Source organism: Centropristis striata, chromosome 1 (assembly GCF_030273125.1).
Source record: "Centropristis striata isolate RG_2023a ecotype Rhode Island chromosome 1, C.striata_1.0, whole genome shotgun sequence".
In the NCBI taxonomy this organism is placed as follows: domain Eukaryota; kingdom Metazoa; phylum Chordata; class Actinopteri; order Perciformes; family Serranidae; genus Centropristis; species Centropristis striata.
Window position 1 is genome coordinate 16,193,586 of NC_081517.1, and position 24,240 is coordinate 16,217,825.

The 24,240-nt window shown below is 39.2% G+C and overlaps 1 protein-coding gene and 1 long non-coding RNA gene across 2 annotated transcripts in view; both read right to left on the reverse strand.

Moving 5' to 3' along the window:
* The window catches only part of LOC131971205 (voltage-dependent T-type calcium channel subunit alpha-1I-like), a 239,409-nt gene extending 234,078 nt beyond the window's left edge, over positions 1-5,331 (reverse strand). The window contains exon 1 of the mRNA XM_059332527.1: positions 5,162-5,331. The gene's annotated coding sequence lies outside the window, so the exon portion shown is untranslated. The remainder of the gene's footprint in view (positions 1-5,161) is intronic.
* Positions 5,332-5,439: 108 nt separating this feature from the next.
* Positions 5,440-24,240, reverse strand: part of LOC131975109 (uncharacterized) — an 85,956-nt gene continuing 67,155 nt past the window's right edge. The window contains exon 3 of the long non-coding RNA XR_009394700.1: positions 5,440-5,579. This is a non-coding gene — a long non-coding RNA (uncharacterized LOC131975109). The remainder of the gene's footprint in view (positions 5,580-24,240) is intronic.

Consider the following 24,240-nt stretch of genomic DNA (forward strand, 5'->3'; position numbering starts at 1 on the left):
TGAGAAACAAAACAGAGTGAAACTGCTGTGAAATGAGATTTTTTGGGCATGCATTAGCTTGGATGAGTGACGGACCTGGGCAGTCATATTAAAATAAGCAGATAAGTAACACAGAGGCCGACCAGCTGCAGGAAGCAACAAAAAATTGATGCAAAAATAAAAGCCAGGAGTTAAATGGAAGAATTATATCTGACAGCGTTTTAGAATAAGTGCAGAGCGACAAAAGTCTGATCTGTCGATCATTGCGTACAGCCAGAGGCATTCTTTTTTAATGTTCACCACCAACTATCCCGCTCTGCCTTACTGACGGCCTCTCTCTGCCTCTGCAAAATGATTTAACACAATGAAAACTACAAATGATTTGCTGTCTAGGAGGGAAGGGGTGAAGAAGAGCGATAGAGACAGAGGGAGAAGGAGAGGCAGGGGAGCTGAGCCAGCACTCAGAACTCCTTAAGCACTAATAACTGGCGAACAATGGGCTTTCCTTAAAACTCTTACTTTTCTAAACTAAACTCTTTAACTTGAACCCTTTCTTCTCTGAGTGTGCCCATTTATCTTTCTCGTGATGAAAGCTCTTTCTTTCCAGTTAAACTTCTTGATTTTGTTAGAGTGCCCTTAGATTTTTTACCAGGTCCCTACGGTTCACTCAGCTGTAAAGTAAAATTTTCAATTTCCACCCGCACCACTATTGCTGCACCGACCGCTCTTGACCTCATCCGTCTGACTGTTAGCGGTTAGAGACTGAAGAGGGATATGGAGCTCTAAGACAAAGAAAAAAACCCTGAACACAAGACATTCTGCAAGGAGCAGTCTCCATTTGTTGGTAAGATACATTATTAGGGACACACATGATGCATACTTTGGTAAACAACTTGTGTGACTGATGACTGCATCACAGCTGCTGCATCCCCAGACAGTATCTGAGTAAAATGCTATCATAATCAAGAGCAATGATGGCAAAAACTATTAAAATAATGCCTGGGCTGGGAAGATAATTGATAGGACTTTGAAGAAGCATGCTTTCCTCAAATCATACAACAGTTTTGAAAAGTATTGAGGCAATTTTAGACAGTTTCACGCATTATTATTACAGTATTCCCTTCCTTTTTCACTCATCCATTTGTGAAATCAATAATATAATTGCATCATAACAAGGCAGATCTGAGAAGTTTTTCATTTTTTCCCCTTTTCAATTTCACAACCACAGTCTTCACTCAGATTTTACCAATATCCTTACAAAGTAAAGTGAAGCAAATCTACACAACAAGCATGCTGACAAGTTCCAGGAGTCGACAGAATCTATTCACACACAACGAGGATTTCACTTGTGGATCAATGCACAGCCCCACTCAAACTGAACTCACAATATGAGAAAGTGGACCTGGTCAATACAAGCCTTTTCTTTTTAGGGAATGACACACACACATGTACACACAAATACACACACACACCCCTACATTCACTCATATTTCCTCTCATTCAACTACAGTGACTTAATTGAATGCTGAGCTTTGGTGTAAACCGGCAGTTTGTTCATGGCAGACTTTAAGGTTATCCTCACTCTGTATGATAACATGTTCATACCTCTGAAGACCTCCTTGAGCAAACAATCTATAGACAAATCCTGTTAGTAGCAGAGCAAGGCTACAACACCAGCTACAACAATAGCAATTTTCATACTGCGTTTCTGAAAAAGTTTCTTAACAAGCTCTGCCGTCATTATGCCTCAGGACATTCATACTGATTCTGCAACAGTCGGCCACAGTCAGTGAATTCACATTGCAATCCGGCATAGTAGAAATAGGTGGGAAGAGACAGTAGAGCTGTGTACAATAAGTGATGGCAGCGCAAAGTGCATTCAAAACAATGAAGGTGGAAAAACTGCCAGTCGTGCTGTTTCTCACTGAAGAGATTCTACTGACTCAGCAAAGTTGTTCTGCAAGTGAGAGGCGTGTTTCTGATGATGCGGTCCACTTCCTCTCTCATTATTACCCTGGTGTTGGTAGCACAAATAACATATGTTGCGTATTTTCTGTCACTAATGTAAAGCCTCTGTTATGACCTCCGAAGGTGGTACAGAGCCAGATGATCACTTGGTCCCCCCATTACACCTCTGGGACGTTCAGACTGAAGGTGAAAAGTCACAGAGGCGCAAATATCGCAACAGTCTGAAAGGGGCTAATAGCAACATAAATGTTGAATGATTGAAAAACTGACAATTTTGTTAATCTTTTTTTTTTGCTGACCGGAAGAGTGGCTGAAACAATGCAAGGCTTGGCCTGAACAACTCAACTTGAATCTGTATACTTAAATATGCATCTGACTTAACTATTAGCAACGCTGCTAACTGTTAAATGTGCTAATACTAACACACAGCGGTGAAAAAAATATTCAAATCCCTTACTTAAGTAATAGTACTAATACCACACTGTGAAATGACTACACTACAATTAAAAGTCCTGCATTCAAACCTTACTGAAGTAAAAGTACAAAAGTAGCAGCCTCAAAATGTACTTAGAATATTAAAAGTAAATATGCAGAATGGACCCACTCAGATACTTTTATACATCCCAAATATATTATTATATTATTATTATTGATGCATTATGTAAGCAGCGTTTTTATTTTCTCAAGGTAAGGCTCATTTAAACTACTTAATATACTGTTGTGACATTTAATTGTTGTTGTTGTTTTTAAATTGAATTGTCACTTTAAATTGATCATATTGTTCATGTTAAGTATCAACCTCAAAGTAACTAAAGCTTTCACCTAAATGTAGTGGAGTAAAAACTACAATATTTCCCTCAAAATGTAGTGGAGTAGAAGTATAAAGTTACATAAAATGGAAATACTCAAGTAAAGTATCTCAAAATTGCACCTAAGTACAGTACAGCTTGCCGCTCTCCCCACTGAGCAGAGTCCACCAGATCAGACTGAACAGCACAACACCTGTGCTTTACAGACTTAATATGAGAATACAAGGCTTTACAGTTTTTGACGCCTAATGCTTTGCAGCAAGTGTTGCCTTCAAGTTAGTTCTTATCATGTTGACGAGAAGAGTCCAGATTAACAACTCCCTGCTTGCTTTCTGACATAAATCTCTGACTTTTGTGCCATCACCACAATTGCACCACAGTAACAGACTCATGAGCTTAGTCTGGTGGAGAAAATTATACTTAATTCACTTGTGAGCTTGTAACAGAAACACAGAAAGAGACAGCGGGAGCGACAGACAGAAGAGAGAGGATCAAATAGCAGACAAAGCCAACTGTTTTCTCTCTGACTTAAGACACTCCACTTAGATCTGAATGAATGTCTTGCCTATTAAGCAACTCTAACTCTTTTTCTGCCTCTGTCTCTCTGCTTGGTTATAAATTCATGTCAGGCCCAACCACAAGCTGATGTGATGTCTGCTGAATGGAAAGGTAAGAAGTGCAGAATGTCTACAAAAAAACCCACATCTATCTCGAATATTCTCACTGTGTCAGGAATCACTTCTGTCAGCTGCCTTCATCCCTGGGGAGAGAATGATGTCCCTTATTTATGGGACAAAAGCACACATCATGGCTGTTTCAGACATATGCTTCTGCAAACAACCACAAATGTACATATTGCTGAATTCCTTCTCCGCTGTAACGCCCTTAAGCACTATCATTGACAGTCTCTTTGGTCTCTCTCCTTGTTCCTCCTGCCCACCTTTATGTCTTTCTGTCAGCATGCCTTAATTCCTCTTTCCTTTTTCTCTCCATCTCCTTGTTGTCTCCTTCTCTGCCTCCCACTTTCCCTTTATTCATCTGTCTCTGCCGTTTCCCTTATCCTTTTTAATGTTCCCTTCTTCCTGCTTCAATGAATCTCAACAAGTCAGTCATACCTCTGCTGTTTCCACACACTCATTCTACTCTCTTCACTCAGAGGTGTTACTACTTACGGATAAACTCTGTGTTTGGGAAGTTTGAGTGTAAGTGTGTGAGTCACACATGGCTTACTGTGAGAGCTGCTCTTAAGAAGCTTGATAAGCAGAATCTGCTGAACCTGGAGGCAGCTAACGCACTCTACTGTAATCTGGCACTACTGTCAATTCTTACAGAGGCATAGCTACAATGTGTGTGTGTTTGTGTGTGTACATGGATATGATAGAATGCAAAAACTATACACAAAAGACACCTACAGACAAAGTCCCACACAACCTAGTGTAGAGTTTTAACAGGAAGCCTTAAACACCTACAGTTCTGGCTGAGGATCACCTCCCTCACAGTGGATCCACCAAACCTTTCAGGATCAATGCATGATCTCTGGTCACACTAAACTCCTTGAAACTCACTTTGAATTCATGCATGTAAAGTTTGTACTGCACTACAATTATTTTTGAATTATGCTCTGATGCTGCAGACACATAAGTGAAGGAGCTGCTAAACCCTGTTTACACTTGGTTCTAAAATGCATCTTGGAAGCAGAGAATGTTGATATTTTTAAAAACAAACTCAATACCTACTTGTGAAGTCTTGCTTTAAACTGGGTTTATCTTTCTATATTTTTGCTATAATTTTTTTTTTATTATTATCTTTTATTGTTGTTTTAGTTTGAATTTTAATAGAGCTTATATTTATATATGTATATATATATATATATATATATACTGTAGATATATATATATATGTATTTTTAGTATGGTCTTTAATTAGGCTTTATGAGGTGATCAGCTGGACATAAATGGCGATGTGTCTCCTCTTACATTTCTATAGAATATAGGTATTTTTAACACCATAATTGTGTAATATTTACTCTGTTTTTTCAGAGGTTGATAGATACAGCTCACATGTCTTGCGCAGAATATGTCAGATCTACAGCGGAAAAATAGCTGCAAAAGTTTCAGTTAAACTGGTCGTGGATGTCATCCATACTAATAACCATCTGGACTTGGATCAAACCTGCTAAACACCACCTGATGCTGTTCTGAACTTGTTGCAAATGGTGTTAACTCACAGCTCAATCCATCCCTTACTAATGGAAAATAAACTTTTTGAAATAAATTATATATCTTAATTTATATTCCAGAAATGGAAGAATTCTGAATGACAGATTAAGATATTAAAGACAGCACTTTTGGAGACAATCCATAAACTGAAGCTACCATCATTTGTAAATCATATGTAAAGGATATGGGCTGGTGACCAAGCGGATGCACCAGGTCCGAGGACAGGTTGTCTGCTTGAGGCAGAAGAAGACCACAGGTGCCAGCTCAGGGTAGGGCACCACTAACACACTGGTATCGCTGCTGTCATCGTCGTCATCGTCGTCATCACACTCCACCACCTCATCCTCCTCATCCTTCTCAATCCTCTCTTCCTCAATAATCCCTTCCTCCTCTATTTCCTCCTCTTTCTCCTCCTTTTTCGTGGGGCGCGGGAGGCGGTACGGGGAGGGCCGGCGGGGGGAGGAGGAAGTGACGGCATCATCGCTGTCGCCCCTGGCTATGGCTGTTGTTGCCCTGGAGATGGCTGCCGCTGATGGTGTTGTTGCTGTTGGTGTTGCAACGTTGGGGCCCTCCTCCTCCTCGCTCGTCATGGCAACGCAACGGTCTGGTATGAGGAAAAACAGAGAAGACACAGAGGGAAGAATTTAAATCTACACAGCACTTTATTGACCTGAGAAACAAATCAATGCACAAATCAGAAATCCATATGTCAGGATAAACAACACTGAGCTTCACTCTTAGGAGTCATAATTGAATACTTTTCATTCTGCCACTTAGAAATGTTTTCCCATGCGTTTTCACATTGACTTACTGGATCAATACTTTGAACCCAAAAGAATCAAAACAAACATGAAATCAGATTTTGAAAATTACCTTTTTTTACTTTCAAAACACTCATTGAAGAATTTTAAATGTTGGTTGCAAAAATACATATTAGAAGTAAAATGAGGATAACATCTAGTTATATATTTTATACTAAATATATTTGACCTCATGTCCGGTTTTACTCTGCTTATCATCATCAAATAAAAACTGACACAGAGTTTCACGCCAGCACTTTAGAGAAAAGTTAACGGCTGGGCTCAACGTTGCTTTGTTTTTATGTTGTGACATCATGAAGAAGTCATACATGTGCACTTTTGTTGGCTCCAGACGGTTATTTAACCCTCACTCTGGAGAGAATACACCAAGGTAGGGTGGCCAAAAGTATGGAAATATTGCCCTCATTGTGAATAAAAATGGAAGATGGAGTGCAAACCATGGTCCATCAAAGGCCTCTCTTATGTCTACATTGAGGGACAGACACCCCAGCTATTGTTACTATTATTCTATATAACATGCATGCAGAATATTGAAGAGCCCTGTGCTGATTATTTGGCTTTATTGACATTTAAAATAAGTGACTGCAGATAAAGGTTTGAACAAATGAAAATTGTGTTAACTTAGTTGCAGTGCAAACAACTTGAAAGCTACAGACACAGCTGTTTAGACAGACAGACAGACAGATACTTCATTTATACTATAAGGGAACTTATTATCTTGCAAGAGCATATACACAACAATAGACAGAATAAGACTAAGAAGAAATGACCCCTCTCACTCTTTGTAGTCACCTCAAGTATGTCATGATGTGAGCAAATGTACAGTATATTGTTGTTGTAATTTGCATTTTTTTCTGTTCCTGCTGTCAGACAATTGAACAAGTATGAAAGTGTTATTTAATCAGACAAATACTAGCAGTCAGTCCCAAGCTGCTGCAGCGAAGTGATACAATCAATATTTAAAAACCGTCGTCAGCTTCAGTCGAGGTCTTTAACAACAGCTCTGCTTTGTATTTGGCTTTGCTGACAACATGAATGAGTGATCACAGAGAAGGTGTGAGGCGACAGAAAGTCTATTTTAACTCTACTGCCACTCAGCCGTCAGCCCTCACTGGGCTGGCTAACGTCGTTGTTTTGCTAAAGCTCAGTTTTCCTCATACACGCTAAAACATCAAGCCATCTTTTAAAGATGTATCTGGAAACTGGTTTAGAGAAGCTCAGTCTTGAGGCGACAACTGCTGTTTTATTCTGGATGGAGGGCTAAACTGTAGAGAGAAAGATTTAAAGTTTAGAAATTTAACCAAAAGTTTTATGGTGCAAACATGAAGAGACCTCCACACACACAAATCAGTGAATTAAAGTAAACACAAGACTTGTTTACAGCCTGTTCTCCCCTCAAAAACGTCAGTGTAGGTTGTGTACAGGCAGCAAAAAACAAGCTATATTTATGTATTTCACCGTCCACTGCAATTTGTCCATCTTGCTGACGTAGTAGTGATTGACAGCATAACAAAAGTAAATGATTTTTAATTTAAGTTACGTTTGTTTAACCTACGTTTTTTGAGTAACTTGTGGTAGTCAAGTGACCCTCGTAACTACTTCCCTTCAGGCATTTACGTACATTTATTTACAGATTAAACTGTCTTTTGTGATGCCTTACCAGGAAGTTTTCGCCCTAAACCTAGGTCAGTGGTTTGCAATATAAATTCACAGAAACTGCAGCCTTTTTTACAACCGTGAATGTGCGATGTGTGTGCTTTTTTTAGATTGCACCGCTGTACTGCAAGCCGTTAAACGCGAGCAGCGTTACTTAAATACGTGTCGTGACTTGTGGTACTGACACAGGACCTCTTCTGTCATTTAGGTAGAAGAACGTGTTGCCTGTTTAATGACATGGATCATAACCTTAGATTTTGTGGTAATCCAATCTCTTAAGGACATGATCCAGATAACACGTGCTATTTCTCAAATGTAAAACTTTTTAAAGTTTCATCCCTGAAAGAATCAAGAGTCGGAGCACAAAAATAAGAAGTTGTAAAAGAGAAATGAAGGAGTTAGGAAAAACCATGTTGGGAGGAGAGTTCAGTGGTTTAGTCACTGGCTTAGTGTTGAGAGGAATCAATACTGTGAAGCTGGAGAGAGAATAGAAGGAGCCGGAGTCTGATATGATTGAGTGGCACCTGCTCATGGATTTCCAATGAGTGAGCAGAACGAACAATTCTCAGTAAAAGCCACTGAAAGCTCATGTCCACTTGAGTCATAGACGAGAGCTTCCAGAGGTCTTTAAAGTAAGACTGTGGTCATTTGAGCTACAGTACAAGTTGGTTTTCAGGTTATTTTTATGAATACAAAGAGAGGAAGGGGGAAATAACACTTAATTTGAGTTTATTATACAGGCAATATGGAATCAGTTTGTTAATGGCTGAGGAAGTGCAGCATGAACTCTGCCAACGCTACACAAAAGAGAGAAGAAAGCTAGCTAATTAGAGCAGAGATACAGAGGAAATATCTTGTCAAGAGGAATACCGTATTCTAACAATGAAGAGATAAGATACAATGGGACTTTATATATCCAAAGGGATAATGCCGTGTAGCAGTTGCAGTGGAAAGTAAAAAAAGAGTGCAAATACAAAATATCAATGAAGCTGCAAGTATAAAAAATATATCATTATACAGAAATCTAAAAGACAAAAATTAACGGTAAGGATCATACATTGCCAAATATCTTAAGATGGTCTTTGGGGAGTTGCATAAACATATGTATGAAAAAGTGGTACAAATAGAGTTTATGGTTAATTCAAAATGTTTTGGATTTTGTCCATGATCTTGCTCACAATAAGCCATATTGTGCCTTAAGTCAAAAAGTTGTAATGATGGCTGAAATGGAGGCTGCAGCCACCACTCTCCTGTCCAGAGGCACATAAAAAGCACTGTTGCTAAATCAGAGCAGGGACTGAAAAGGGAGTTTCTTAATGCAAAAAAAATGTCAGCATCTGGCAGAGTAATCATCGAGTCATTGGTGAGATAACATAAAATCTTTATCGAACCCTGTGGGGGAATTAGGTTGTTGCAGCAGCAGAGTAATACAATCCCTACAAGAAAAAGGAAATGATGAACACAACTAGGCCATAAAAACAAGCAACGCGTGGAGCGGAGAAATTAAAACAAATAAATACATAGAAAAACAGAATGCTAACAGTTTTATGTAAGCGTGCAGCATGTTGCTGACAATTAAAACAAGTTAACTGTTGATCAACAGCTCACTGAAAATTACGGTCCTGTTGTGCATGTTGTATTACTGTCAATCACTCAATATGTTAAAGGAATAGTTTGGCATTTTGGAAAAATGTTGCTTTTGAGATGATTGATAGTACTCTCATGTCACATCTCTGCATTTCTTTCAGAGCCAAGAGTTTTTGATCTTACGCAGCTTCAAACAAGACTTTCTGGGAGAATTGTTGCCACCCAAAATTAAACTATTTTTATATTTCTTAGGGGGAAAAAGACCCCTAAAGGACATGAGGAACCATACCTGGAGTACCCAACACTCTCCCCATTGGCCCACATTGCTATGTTCTCTAAAGGTGAAGTGTGCAGTTGGATCCAATGTGCTGGATGGACAGAATGCCACTTGTAATCACAAGCTATACTGCAACAATACATTAGTTATTGCTAAAATATGAAAAGCATCAGGTCAGTTATATACTGGGTTTTTTAACAGTGTGTAACGTACGACAACCAGCTTCATCATGAACCAAATTGTTCATATATTTGTCTATGTACAAGGCATGTTACTGGAGGATTCCACTAGAGGGCCCACCAGAGAAGTCAGTCTATAGAGAAATACCGGACTGGTATGATTTAATCAAAAAACAAGGTGACTCTATAGCAGGGGTGGGCAATTCATTTTCCTAGGGGTCACAAGAGATATTGTGAAGGTTGCGGAAGGCTGGACCAATACTCTGGACTAAATTCTGCTGAATATTATTTTCATCGCTTGATAAAATGCAGTAAATTAAGGTTTTGAGCTGCTACTGGTGAGAATATATGTTATTATAATGTTGACTGAGTAAAATATAGCAGTAAAAAAAAATAAAAAAATTCCAATCATCTCACTTTTCCATTCTCCATCAACACAACATACATTCAAACCACAAAAACAATATAGAGCATGTATACTATGCAGTTAACCAGCAATTTATTAACTTTATGCAAAAAGCATTAAGCGTTTTTGACAAGGTAACTCAGTCTTTGTTGTGGAACTCACGCACATATGTAAATCGCCTTAATAAAAAAAGTGATGCATTGCATTGATTTTTAATTTTTTCGGGTAACCTCAAGCTGTTATCTCAAAATTATAGAGCAGACCTATTAGGCGGTGTTCCCAGGTCTGCTCTATAATGTTAATTTTGAGATAACAACAGAAAAAGTGACGGCAGCGTCATTACACATGGCATGTAATGTCCCTAAAGTTAGCAAATGGTGGCAATGGCAAGTATTGTCCCTACCCTTAATGTGTGTGCTGCATCTTGCAGATGCGTAGCATAAATCTTTTGAGGATGTGCACAACCAATGCTCCAAACAGACCCTAGGGTATGCAAGGCAGCCATCATGCATGCAAACACATAGATCAAAGGAAGTAAATCTCCAGCTATAAATGTCAGAAATTTGTGTTTTATTGAAGCCGTTCAACACGATGCTAAGTGTCGCAGAGCTGTTACAAGACAGAGCATGTAAGTGAAAATCTGTTAAAGCCAGGCCTTTGTTTTCTTTGTGTTCGGTGCCCTGGGTGTAATGTCCCAAAACTTTTCCAAACAACCTAAATGGCGCCTTTGAAGCCAAACAGAGGATGAGTGACTGTGAGGAGTTAATGGCTTTATGTCCAGAGGCTGCAAATCCAGCGGCTCTGCAGGATTCTATAAGATGTGGAAGTGATCTAGCCAGGAGAGTGGCAGAAAACCACTGCAAAGAAAGTACATCTGGGCAGCCTTTCCCTATTAAAAAGTCCTTTTCTTATTAAAAATGCAAAGTGCAGGAGTCGGTGACACATTACTACTCATTAGGGCCAGTGGGACAGGCTAGCTGCTGTTTACTGTCTGCAGCAACACATTGCTTTGGCTTCACTGCTGTGTTTGCAGCTGTTGTGAATTGTCCTTTACAGCAAGAGCAAGTAAGGTACTTTGTATTGTGAATGTGTCCAGAAGTTCCAAACTTCTGTGTCTTTGTTGGGGAGTTAAAATTTACTACTTTTTCGGCCACAGAGGGACTTTAATAAGCGTGATTGCACTGTGCATTCCTAATCTCCGCAGCACCGATAAAATGCTATTCGGTGCCACTTTACTCCAGTTCTCTGCATAGTTCTGCCTATTCCCTGCACACCACCTGGGGCATACAGTGTGACACAATGACTTTCATGCACTTGGAAGTGATACTGAACACGGACCACAAGAGACACAATCAGGCGAAGAGGAGTGAGGTCATTCTGGCTGCCCACCTTCGCTGTTGTTTTCAAAGGACTCGTGGTAGAAATAACCGCTAAGATACCTGGTCACATCCAGCAGAGCAACAACATGTGATTTCAGAATCATTTTAAGTATCTCCCTGTGTTCCTTAATCACCATAATAGTGAAATAATTTACACTGAATAAAAACAGAAAGAGATAAAGGGAAGTTCAAGTGGATGTTTTATCCAGGTGATAAAAGAGAAGTACCGTAATTTTCGGACTATAAGCCGTGCCTTTTTCCCCATTTTTCGATTCTGCGGCTTATACAACGGTGTGGCTAATCTATGGATTTTTACAGCTAACGGCCACAAGGATACCTCATAAAAATATGGATTTTACAGGTTACAGTCCACCAACTTTAACCCTATGGGCTATATGACCGGTCCGCGAGGAGCGGCGGGCTCCAGCAGGAAAAGCTGGAGGCAGGTGTACGTACCAGATCGGCTGGGCTGACAGATCGGCTATGTAAATGTAAGTCAATTAAATTTTTCTTCTATATCGCATTTACAGACGGCTGAGCCGCACCATAGTGCTTCACATAAAAGTGCATAAAGTGCAATAAAATACAGGATTAACAAAAGTAAAAGAAACAAAAAGGGTTAAAAGAAATTGCCCTTTAAGAGTTAAAATAAAAGAAAGGGTGAAAAAAAGAGCGTTTGTCAAAATGACACATATGAGCGTTTCTCAGCTCAAGGTACAGAGAGGCAAGTTCTAAAATTAGCACACACGTCATTATACATACACGGACGGTTTGCGGTTGTAAAAAAGGCTGCAGTTTCTGTGAATTTAGGCTATAAAACCACTGACCTAGGTTTGGGGCAAAAAACGTCCTAGTATAAAAGACAGTTTAAACAGAAAATAAATGTAGGTAAATTAAGTAGTTATGAGGGTGACATGAGCCACAGAAGTTGTGTAAAAAAATGTAAGTGACGAAAAAAAACGCAAGTTACGCTAAAAGTCGTTTACTTTCGTTTTCACACGGGACATGAACCCTGTTCTCCTGGGGGGCCATTTTTGCCTGTGTCATCACTACTACTACGTCAGCAAGATGGTAGTCTAAAACGTAAATATGAGTCATGTTTTTCTGCCTGTAAAAACAACCTATTTTGACGTTTTTTGAGAGGAGACCAGTCTGATTTTACCGAAGGGGATGCAAATGTGCAATACTTAGATAAAAGACCGGAATGGATTTGCAGAAGACAAACTATCAGGATACTATTTACCCAGAGCAGCATCTGGAAGTCTGTCTCAGGTAAGCTGTTGTATAGTCTCAGCTACTTTATTGAGTTACCTTTCAGCGAAATGATTGATTGAAATGAGTCAATTTGAGTTCTCTCTAGTGATCAGTTACTGTGTGTATGTCTCAGACTTTTATTGTGAAATTAAAGAATGGAAGGAGCGGATAAGGAGTCAACTGCTTTTTTAAGGCTGAAAGTAGAAAATTCAGTACACTACAGATTGTGTTTTGAATTTGTCTGTTGATGCCTTTGTTTACAGTGCAAAAGCTCATTGCTTTACATTGCATTTTTTCCTGCGTTACATATGCATTCTGTGTGAAAGTACTTCAACAGTTCAAAAAAGATATATTAACATGTATAAAAGAAGTGTGTAAAGACGTTAAGCAATGGGATTCAATTTACATCTAATATTGACATGCATGTCTTTGCCATACTTATTAAGAGCTGAATTAATTAAATTGCTATCTCTCCAAACAAAACAGAATATTTTCAAGTAGCAGTGAACTTGTAGCATAAGACACTTTTTAATGATCCAATTCCTCAATTACTAAGCCTAAGGTGAGACTCACTGAAGACGTAATGGATGATGGGGCATGGCTCCCATTAATCTGTCAGAGATAAAATAAGCACACATATATTAACTCAGCCTGAAAGATAAAAACAAAGTCTCACAAAGCCTAAAAGAGGTTAAATGCTACTCGAGACGAGGTTTAGGTGGTCAGAGAAACAGGAGGTATAATGTCCCAGTTTATTCAAAATAAATGTCAACAGGCTGAGAAAAAATATTTCATTATTGAAATTTACAGAGGAAGAGCACACGCTCACATCAACATTTTACTGCCAGTGACCTGAAAAAATAATAATTAATTTAGAAGAACATCACAGGCTACGTGCACGTCTGCCACCTTGTTAAATCTGAACTAATGATCCATGTTCCTGAATCACACTGTTGAATAATGGCTGTAATTTAACTAGGACAACAGACAGTGGAATTAAACAATGTTTTATTTTGCCCCCCTTTTTTTCCCCCAACAGCATGAGCAACCATGAAAATGACACATTATTGCAAAGCTGAGATAAAACATTTGTTTTTTACCAAGTCATAACTACATTTTAAGGATTGAGGGATAAACAAGAAACTAAGCAATTGACCGTTGACTCCTCCCTTGAACGGTCCTCAAACAATCCTATCTTAGCAACCGTTACTAAGAGAAGAATGTAAGCCAAGCTTTGAGGTCTGAGCAACATAGTGAAATGGTGATTTGTAACTCTGACACCAGGTATAGATTTTAGCAAAAAGCCCTCCAACAGAAACAGCAGAAGAGGTCGTGTGTCAGTACTACACAGCATGGAGGCACGAAAGTTGGAATATTTACAGTCTGATGTTTAAACTCTGTCAAACTAGCATCAACAGCACAGGAGCAAAAATTCATATCAGAGAAACCTACAGGCTTTTCTGGTGACAGTCTGCTTCTTTCCACAACATAAAACCCTCCAGAGTTTTGTCTCTGTGAAATGTCACTTGCTCACGTTTCAGGGCACATCACATCGCTCACACGTACGGTCCGCAGTTGTAAAAAAAAAAAAGTTGCAGTTTCTGTGGATTTATGTTGGAAAACCCACTGACCTCAGGTTTAGGGCAAGGCGTAAAGCGTTATAAAAGACAGTTTAAACAGTCAATATATGTACATAAATGCCAGAAATTAGGTAGTTATAAGGGTCACGTGACTGCTGCAATATACGTTAAAAACGTAAATTCCGTTCAAAAACGTGATTCACGTAACTTAAGGTAAAAATGGTTTACTTTTGATTACACACGGGAGGCGAACCCCAGTCTCCTGGGTGAAAGTCCGCTGCTTGTTGGATTGGACCCATCCCCCTACCAACCGACATAGCTCATTTTTCGCTGCCTGTACATGCGACCTATATCAACGTTTTTAACAGGAGAACAGGCTGGATATTAGCGGGAGGAGTCGAACCAAAATGCAAGAGGAGCGTTGGATGAGGATTAAACAATGTAAGAGACCCTATAGATGAGTTGTTTGTAACTATAGTTACATACCAATGCTAGAGATCATGTGTATTGTGCTTACACATAAAAACTATCTGTACCTCTATAGGACCAGTGCTATGAGCAAAAAGGTTATTGATCAGCCCTGTTATGTATATATCAATATTGTATTACTCCAAAAAGAATCACAAAACACTCGCTAAAATATCGCCTGTCTGTGCTATGGCTGCTGACAGTCCAGGGAGCTTGACGTACATAGCAACCGTAACTGAGGGGGCGGAGCTATTGCGGACAGTCAATTGTAAAGCTATTAGAAATGGCAATAACTGTGCAGGAAAGGGAAAACTAACTAAACTAGCATGATCCTTTTTCTATGTTTATGATGATAATCAAAATTAATTAATTAATTTACTACTGCTCTCCTCTTAAACACCAAAGCTGATTTTCTGCTTTGGATGTGTTCAGCTAAAAGGCAATAAAACATCCCAGCCACAGCCTAGATGGTGTTGTTAGTTCGAGTGGCTTAGATGTGTGATTAACGGCATGGGTTGACCTTTACTGATCACATGTCAGCAGCTGGCCCATATATCACACACACACACACACACACACACACACACTCACACTCACACTCACACTCACACACACACACTTTACAAGTCTGTAAAGTGAAATATCTCTCGATAAAGGAAAAAGAAAAGAATAGAGTGAGTTCTCCTTCATAGTTTTGATTTATTGTATTCTGAGCACCAATCGGACTAATGCATAAGAGCTACAATATGTACTGTATACAGTACACATACACATACACAGCAGCAGCTTACTGGCATGAATTTAGGTAATTTGCTTAGTGTGTTTATATTCCACAAACATTTGCAATAATTCAAAACAATAAATAAACATGAAGGCAGAAGTAGTTCTGGTCAACATCCAGAACTTCCTGTATGAATGTGTGCGTGTGTGAAAATGTGTTTGGGTGTGTGTGTGTTCTGGCTTGGGGGGTATGTCTTTGTTTAAGACAATTATTTGCATTTCAATTACTACTAATGCAATTATCTGTAACTTACTGTTGTTTACTGTCACTTGACGGTGTTTTTTAAGTGTTTGGCAACTTTTGCTGACACATTCTTTCAGTTTTTTTTCTTCTAAAAGACTTTTCATCGATTTATGTTACATTTTTTTCTTGTTTTTTTTTTATTTAATTATCTGTAACTCACTGTTTATTACTTTTCACAGACTTTTTTTTTTTTAAAGATTAAGAGGTCAAATAAGTTTATTGTTTTCAAAGCTGCAATCTTCACTTCAATTAGAAATGTAAGTTGTGCCCAAAATAAATCTTAAGTTTTCAACTGGTGCAACATGAAAGCAATAAAGACAAATTTATAACAATGAACAACATATTTTTAAATGCTGAATGAAAATGCTCATTCCCTCAGGTTTCTTGTCCCATTTTTGTGGATCTTCAATTCAAAAGGCAACCATTTGCTACATGCATACACGTAGTTTGTTGTAGCTATATTAGCATATAAGGCTAACACCTAAGTAACAAGGCCTGACGACAATGTGATGCGCTATAAAAGGAAATGCAAAGAAACAGCCAGGGATAGCCCACATTACCACACACTGTCACACTTTTTAGCTAGCTGTTGGAGTGTCATAAGGAGAGCTAACTGCTACCTAACTAGATCCAGTGTTGATGTGTTTTGATGTGACACAGATCCTCATTAGCGAGCTCCAGACCGCGCTGAAGGCTTAATGGCCTGTGGCTCACTTAGACACATTCTTACACACACACACACACACACACACACACACACACACACACACACACACACACGGTATATATTATACACAGACTAATCAAGACCGAACTGTAACGCATACATGGTTAGACAGATGAGCATTAACACAGCGAAACAGGTCCAAACACACTCATTAAGACTGTACCTCATACCCACACAGCTTCTGACAAACACACATTACCAACTGCAGGCACCAAAAAGCAAATATAGCAGGTTCTTAATGATGTTGGCTAACTCAGATGAAAGGCTTTAGCAGGCCCAGTAGAGCCCAGTGCTGCTCCTACTATCCCCCATTGACATTTCCTTCAGCTAACAGCACAAACCGTTTGCTCATCGACTTTCCCATGGAGAAACAAACACTGACAAACGAGCGCTTATCCCCCATTCACACCAAACATGCACACTTGCTCGGTTCATAAATTGATTTTTAAACCACTGAGGAGGGAGCAGAGCAAGGGAGGAGTACTGGCAGTTAGGGGTTCAATCCCCTGTGGAGCAAGGCACTAACACTCCCGGCCTGACCGGAACTAAAATAAATATTACCTGGTGCATTACCTGTAACAGTAATCAGGAGCTGACAAAACGCCTTTCAAAAAACCACATGAGATCATTTGAACTTGATTTGTTGTTTGTCTAACTTAATTTGCTCTCTCAGCTCTGTGAATATGGAGTGATTTCTAATGTTCGCTGACAGCTGATTTATCCTTGTTGAGAGTTGTATGTGAAACCATTAATTATCCAAACCACATGAAGGTTGCAGCACTATACAAATAGTGTTGCTGGTGTAGTCAAGCACATTCGTCATGCCCAAAGGAAATCATTAGTTGTTTACAAAATGTACACTGAGGTCCCATTTGAAATCGAAAAAAGCTATGTGCCAGTGTGCATAAATACTCGCTTTCTCTGGCAATTTTCAATCTAATTAGAGTCTATTTTGACTAACAAACAAGTGTCAATGAAAGTCGCCGGAGATGACTTGTTAATGCATTGTGTGTCAGACAGCAAAGTGCCATGTGAAAGCCCGGCCCACGTATTTTGAGATATTTAATTCCTAATTGGGGAAAAAAAACAAAAAACAAACAGTGAAACTGTTGATCCTGTATCATTACAAATCTATCTATTAATCTATCCATCCATTTAAAACACAGCATAAAACATTAACAGGATGCTTAAAATTGAGTTTTTTGAAATTATGATGTTGCTAGAGGCTGGATCGATTCTTGGCTGAAGCTGAAAGAAGAAAATGATGTAACTAGAGGATTGCTAAGCACATAATGGTTTGGGTTTCAGGTATATGGTTCAACTTTTGGGTCGTAGTGTTTCTCATCTGTATGTGTAAGTACTCTAAATCTGTGTGCATGAATGGCCGCCTTTTCTTAGTTTACAACTGGGCTTTTTTTTTTAAGCCAGGCCAGTAAGGGGTCCAGTAGTAGATAAACCACTATAGCAAAAAGAGTTACTCAACCCAAAATTGTTCCTGACCCATAATCCAAATAGGATAGTAGGATTTATCATGATATTATTTAAACAGCCCATATATATATCACTATAATTATTATTTAAAAGTGGGGGAGAGAGAAGCCTGATGCCAGAGTAATTCGCAAATGCATTGATTTCCAAGGGGCATTATCAACGTGTGGAGACCAAAATGCCTCGGAATAGACCTACAACCAATCAAAGCAAGAGAATGTGACCCCCAACGAAGCATGCGACATGCGAGGCTATGTTTACATTGCAGGCCTTGATGCTCAGTTCGGATAGTTTCAATGTAGCCTGTATCAGACTCCAGTGTGAAATGATCACGGCCCCCAACTGACCCGCATGTGCAGAGGAGCATGTTTAACTTTGCATTATAAGAATGGTGTGTCTCTTTTAAGAGGCGGTGTGTGTGCTAAGTGTGTGGACGAGTGAGAGAGAGCAAGCGGGTGATATGCAGCAGGAGATTACTGATCATAGTCGGGGAGCTCCAGAGTGAGGTTAAAGTCGGATTAAATGCAACATGAGTGTTCAGACTGAGGTCGCTTTGAAAAACATCAGATCTGTATCTGATTCAGGACCACAAATGAAAGGCCTCGTTCAGACTGCCAGCCAAAATCAGATTTTTAGCCCATCCAGATTGGAACTGGATGGCTCTTTTGGAGTCTGAACAGTCACAAATCACATGAAATCCAATTTTTGCAGACCGGATCGAAACGCCCTTCGGGAGGTAGTTTCAAATCACATTTGGACATATGCGTCTCAGTCTGAACCGCTCCAAACACTCAGATCGGTTTTGACTGTCCGTGACGTCACTACGCGGCATTCTACAGCTTACATTAAAGTAAAATCTGTTTCTGAAAACATTCAAGGTGAGAAAAAGGCAACACTGATATTTGATCAGTGCTGCCTAGTTTGACAGTTTGACAGTTTGAGTTTCTTTAGCTGTGCTGGACATCAGTCATCCTGTCAAACTGCCTGATATGATATAAGGGGACAGTGACCAGACACATCTGCCAGAGCAAATATAACACGAGATAGCAGATACAACTGGTACCCAGGCCAGGAAGAATGCAATATACATTATTATTTAGAAAACTGATATCCCCCTCATTTCATGTTGCAGGGCTCAAGTTATGTGAAATCTACTGTATTCCCCAAAAAGATAAATGAAAATCACTTTGTGGAAACAGAGAACTACTTTACAGTTCAATAACAAAAACAACTTTATTAGAGAGGAAAGAGGCAACGAGGGGAAAGCAATCTTGATTCTGGAGACTGTAAAATGTTGGACACAAAACCTTTTAAAAAACAGAAATGAGTTTGAAAAGAAAATGTTTTTTGCAAGATTCCACAGGAGCAACTGGGAATTTAAAGTTTTTCATTAAAGCTGCTGACAAAAGGGTTTTTCAACTATATACACCAATAAACTTTTATTAATTTAGGAATAAGTGTACATTGGTAGACCAACCCAACAACAGCCTAATGTACTTCTTACACCAACAGATGCTGATCTCACTTGCACCATTTGTGACTCAATAAGTGACTGTGGGTGAATATATCTGTCGCAGGTCATAAGTCTTGTCAGCTAACTACCACATGTCTCTATCCTGAGTTCCATACGAGCCAGCTGGCTTCCATCCATAAACTGCAATCAGATCATCTCTCCATCTTTCTACTCATTCAAACAAAAGAGACACTGCTGAGGAGTTGTTTGGCTACAATGGCTGTACTTAGAACAAATCATTGCTACATAAACACTTCTGTGTCGTCTCTGCCTCAGCAACATTTCCTTCTCAGATTACAAGCCAGTGCGATGGCCTCTGGGCGTGTGCTCTTCAGTGAGCAAGTACAACCAGTGAGAGCTTCACTGATTCGCTCAAAGCATTTTCACTGTATTGCTGAGAACAGCGGTACTTGTGCTGCTGTGTGCAGGTGTGCCAGCTCTGTAGGTGTTGATGAGTCTGCAGTTGGCAGGACATTATGAAGCTACGAGCTACATGTGTATGTGTGTGGCCAAATGTTTTAATATTTAAACAGCTACAAGACTGTCTGTGTGTTCATCTATGGCTGGATAAAGCAGTTTGGGGGCCCTGGGGCAAAAATTATCTTGTGGGACCCTGGTGGTCCCCTTCAAAAGCAGGCCATCATAGCTTAAGGGGCACTTTAAAAAAAAAAAAATGTCTGCAATGGGAAGGGGTCCAAATAAATATAAATTTTGCTTGCTCCTGACTGTTCTCCACTATCAACCATTAGTGCCCTGCTTCACAAGGTATTACAGCAAAAGTTGGAACTGTTCATTGCATGTTAACAGTCCAAATCTGGATGTTCTCACTGGCTTTCTAGATCCCATTAAGTACAGTATGCACAGCAGTCAAACGTCAATATAGGTTGTGTGTACAGCCAGCAAAATACAAGCTATATTTACGTATTCCACGATCCGCTGCAATGTGTCCACCGCCCTTCTTGCTAACGTAGTAGTGATTGACGGCAAGGTGAACTTAAAATGGCGGACTTTCACCCAGGAGAGAGGGGTTCGCGTCCTATGTGAAATCAAAAGTAAATGATATTTAACTTAAGTTAAGTGAATCAAATTTGTAACTTATGTTTTTAACGTAACTTGCGGTAGTCATGTGACCCTCATAACTACTTCATTTCTGGTATTTACGTACATTTATTTACAGTTTAAAATATCTGTTATAATGCCTTACCAGGAAGTTTTTTGCTCTAAATTTCTAACATAAATCCACATAAACTGCAGCCTTTTTTACAACTGCGGACCAGATGTGTATGTATAATGACACATGCTATTTTTAGCACTGTACCATGAGCTACGATACGTTAATACACGTCCTAATTAGTGGTCGACCGATACAGGTTTTTTAAGGTCGATGCTGATACCGATTATTTTGACATCAGTCTTAACAGATCCCCGAAATGTGCTGCCGATTTTTGGGGGGCGATTCTTGAAGCCAATATTGCCTTTTCTCCCTCCATTTACATGATAAAAATGACACAGTGATAACAGATGTTACACAAGTCTCAATTTAAACAAAACAGAATCATTTATTAACAAAACAAACAAAACATATTAACAGTTGGATAACAAACAATATGTATGTTGTTCTAGGCCTCGAGGTGGTGGCGCCTCAGATGATCCACATATTTGATGTGTTTTTCTTTTTTCCGGTATCAGCAGCAGCTCACCAGTGAATGGCAGATGTTGCACCGAGCCTTGCCTGGTGTTGGCTCAGTGAAATGGGCGATTGGCGAACGCACGCACATATCGGCCGATGCCGATACAAGTAAAAAACGCAAATATCGGCCGACCGATATATCGATCGACCTCTAGTCCTAATGGATGGTACTACACACAACCTCTTCTGTCGTTTTTGGTTGGAGAACTTGTTGGGCAGCATCATCAAATCGTACTGTAAGAGACCCAGACACCAATCACACTAACTTCAACAATAAATTCTGGACCACAGTCTTATCCACTTATTCTTATTCACTTTCTTATCTGATAACCAATCACAGTGGAGGAGGAGCAGCACAACTACAACTGTGTCCTGCTCGTACGAGACTACTCCATGAACCGGGCTTCATCCCACTTCAGCTCTTAAACCAAACGATGGTACTCACAAAGTTCCAAGAAAATCCCATTAACCATCATAAAGCAGCAGGTCCGTCCATTTTCCCTACATGCTTTAACCTTCCCTCCCCCAGGTGTTTTTGTTTTACTTGTCTATTTATTCATCCATTCAGTTTCGGTGTATTTTGGTGCAGTTATGACACTGTCGCTCAGGCCCTTTTTTTGTCTTCTAAAACCAATAAACCAATTTGATTTTCGTGTATTACTACCATGACACACAACACAATAGATGGCAGTGACCATCCATGTAAAACATCCATTTAAACTATCAATTTGAAATATTGCAAAGCAAATTTATTGTGACTGGAAAGTGACATAAAAACACTCCCAGTGAATTACCTCCAATAATACTTCCAACAGTTAAACCAATCAGGCATGTGGGCAGCATCTCACAGCAGAATATTAACATGGACGAAGGTTTACTGGTTGCATTTACTTGCCTTTTACAATTTCACCTGCTTAATCTTTTTTTAATCTTTGTTATTTCTAACACGCTGTCTCCTCCTTCACTGTGCAGGTGGTATTAGAGATGGCACTTAACCTTAAAATCTGCTGGCATTTTCATAAGCTGAGGAAATACCCTGGTGCTTCATACATGACAGCTAACAGAATTAGCATTTAATTGATAGGAGTGTTATCCCATAAACCTGGGAGAGACAAAGAAGAGGGCCAACTGGGTTGAGGGGGAATTAATTTGTTGGCCTGATGTGATTCACTGCCACTGAATGAAAAGCAGGATGACCAGAGGGAGGGAGAAATAAGAGAGTGAGGAGGAGGGAGAGAGAGAGAAACATTGCATCTATGCATTCTAGAAACGGATCTTAACCAAACATATCTCCTTGCAATTTGTTTTTAAAAGCAACTACTTTACATTTTTGAAATATGGTAAATTAATGGTTAAGGTTAGCCAAATTCCAATGCTCAGAATGATGACTGTATGGACAGTTAGTATGTCACCATGGTTACCAATAATCATAATTAATATTACAATAAGTTTAAAAACCTGTGTAAAATAGTCTTTTTTTTTTTTGATATCTTCATCAAATTTGAACTGGGAGTAGGTAAATTTTTTTTTTTTTTAAATTGAAATTTTTTTTTCAATGTGTTTCAACTTCCATCACTCAATTACAGTATCACTTACAGTTACTCTGACTCTTTGGAGAATAAACTCCAGAGTGTTACCTTTCAAATGTGATCAAAACAAGAGATTTACCCCAAACTATCCAGCTTTCAATTTACTTTGGGTATGTCTTTGATATGTTTTTTAGGCTAATTCGCAGTAATGGTATGGGATTAAACCCAGAGTTTGAAGTTATAGAAAGTCTGTGAAAATTCAACAAAAATACTTGACATTTAGCAACATGGGGAAGCTATTTAATTTGCAGAAAGATCAAAATAGTATTACTATGAATGACTAGAAGAAGGAATGCGATTAACCATCTAATATTGCTGTGGGTGGGTTTAAATTGGAGTTAATGGAAAGCCCAGTGTGCCTCATAAAGACACTAAAGGCTGCTTGCGCATTCATATCTGACAGTGAGTGAAAGTGATCAAGCTGCAGAACCTGATGAGGGTGTGAGAACGGGCTGCTACAATACATGCTGCTGGAAACTACAGCTTGCTAAACATTGTTATGGTTCAGTTTATGGTTTAGTTTCCCATTCCTTGCTTCTGTATGTGTTTTTCAGAATATGATCTGATAGTCTTACAGAGCAGTTCTGCTCCCAATGAATGGATATCTGAAACATAAACTGCAAAAACATAAGCAAAATAAACTATTTCTCCGTCTTCCTCCCCATTCTATTTATTTATTTTATTTCTGGTTTTCTTTTTCTACAAGTATACACAGTGTGCATGTGTGTGTGCAGATAGTTGTGCACATCATTATTTCACACTTTAGTAGACAATTGTTCTACTTCTGTTTCTTATTGTTTACTCTGACAATGCTGCTCTAGTTCTGCTGTACTTACAGCTGCTGTGCCGTTGATGTGGGGTGTTTTGGTCAGGTTTCTTCTTGTTAAAGCAGATAACTACAAGAACAGATATCAATGATGTGTCTCTCCAAACCGTCTTACTTATTCCTTATGCATCATAAACAAAGATAAACAGTCTTTGCATTCCCTGAAGCCCCTTCCTTTTTTACATTCAATATTTGTCTTTTGCAGACTTATTTTATGTATATACTTTATTCTTTGCTTTTTGTCTACCACACATGATGCTGTGGTATCATGGTACTTTGTCCAATACATATACACTTTTACACCTTCATAATAGGCTTGTGGACCACACAAACAAACCGGAATCCAATTTGCCACGGCACACTGCACACAAAACACATGCTAGCCTGCTGTAACTCTCCTTATTGCCCTTTACCCTCCGTCTCATATATAAAGAGCAACAAGGAGTACACACACACTTTCCTACAAATACAATCACCTAAAGGTCTATCCTGTCTTGTAAACGAAATTATCATAACCCGGTTGGGATTTCCTACATGTGCACATTCCTTGGCAAATATGGTAACATGACATAGTTATCTTATATGGACTAGTTGCACTGATTTATGAGACTGTTACTGCAGGAGCAATAGTCATGCTGTACTCAACAACTCCATTCATAATGCATAGTGACCTTATTAAAAATACAGTGTTCCCACCATAAATTACATTAATTCAGTCATAGAGGTCGTCAATCTGAGTTTTTTATTTTAGTGCTACAAACCAGTGTATGCCCATGACAGGGATCGTATGATTTACTGCAA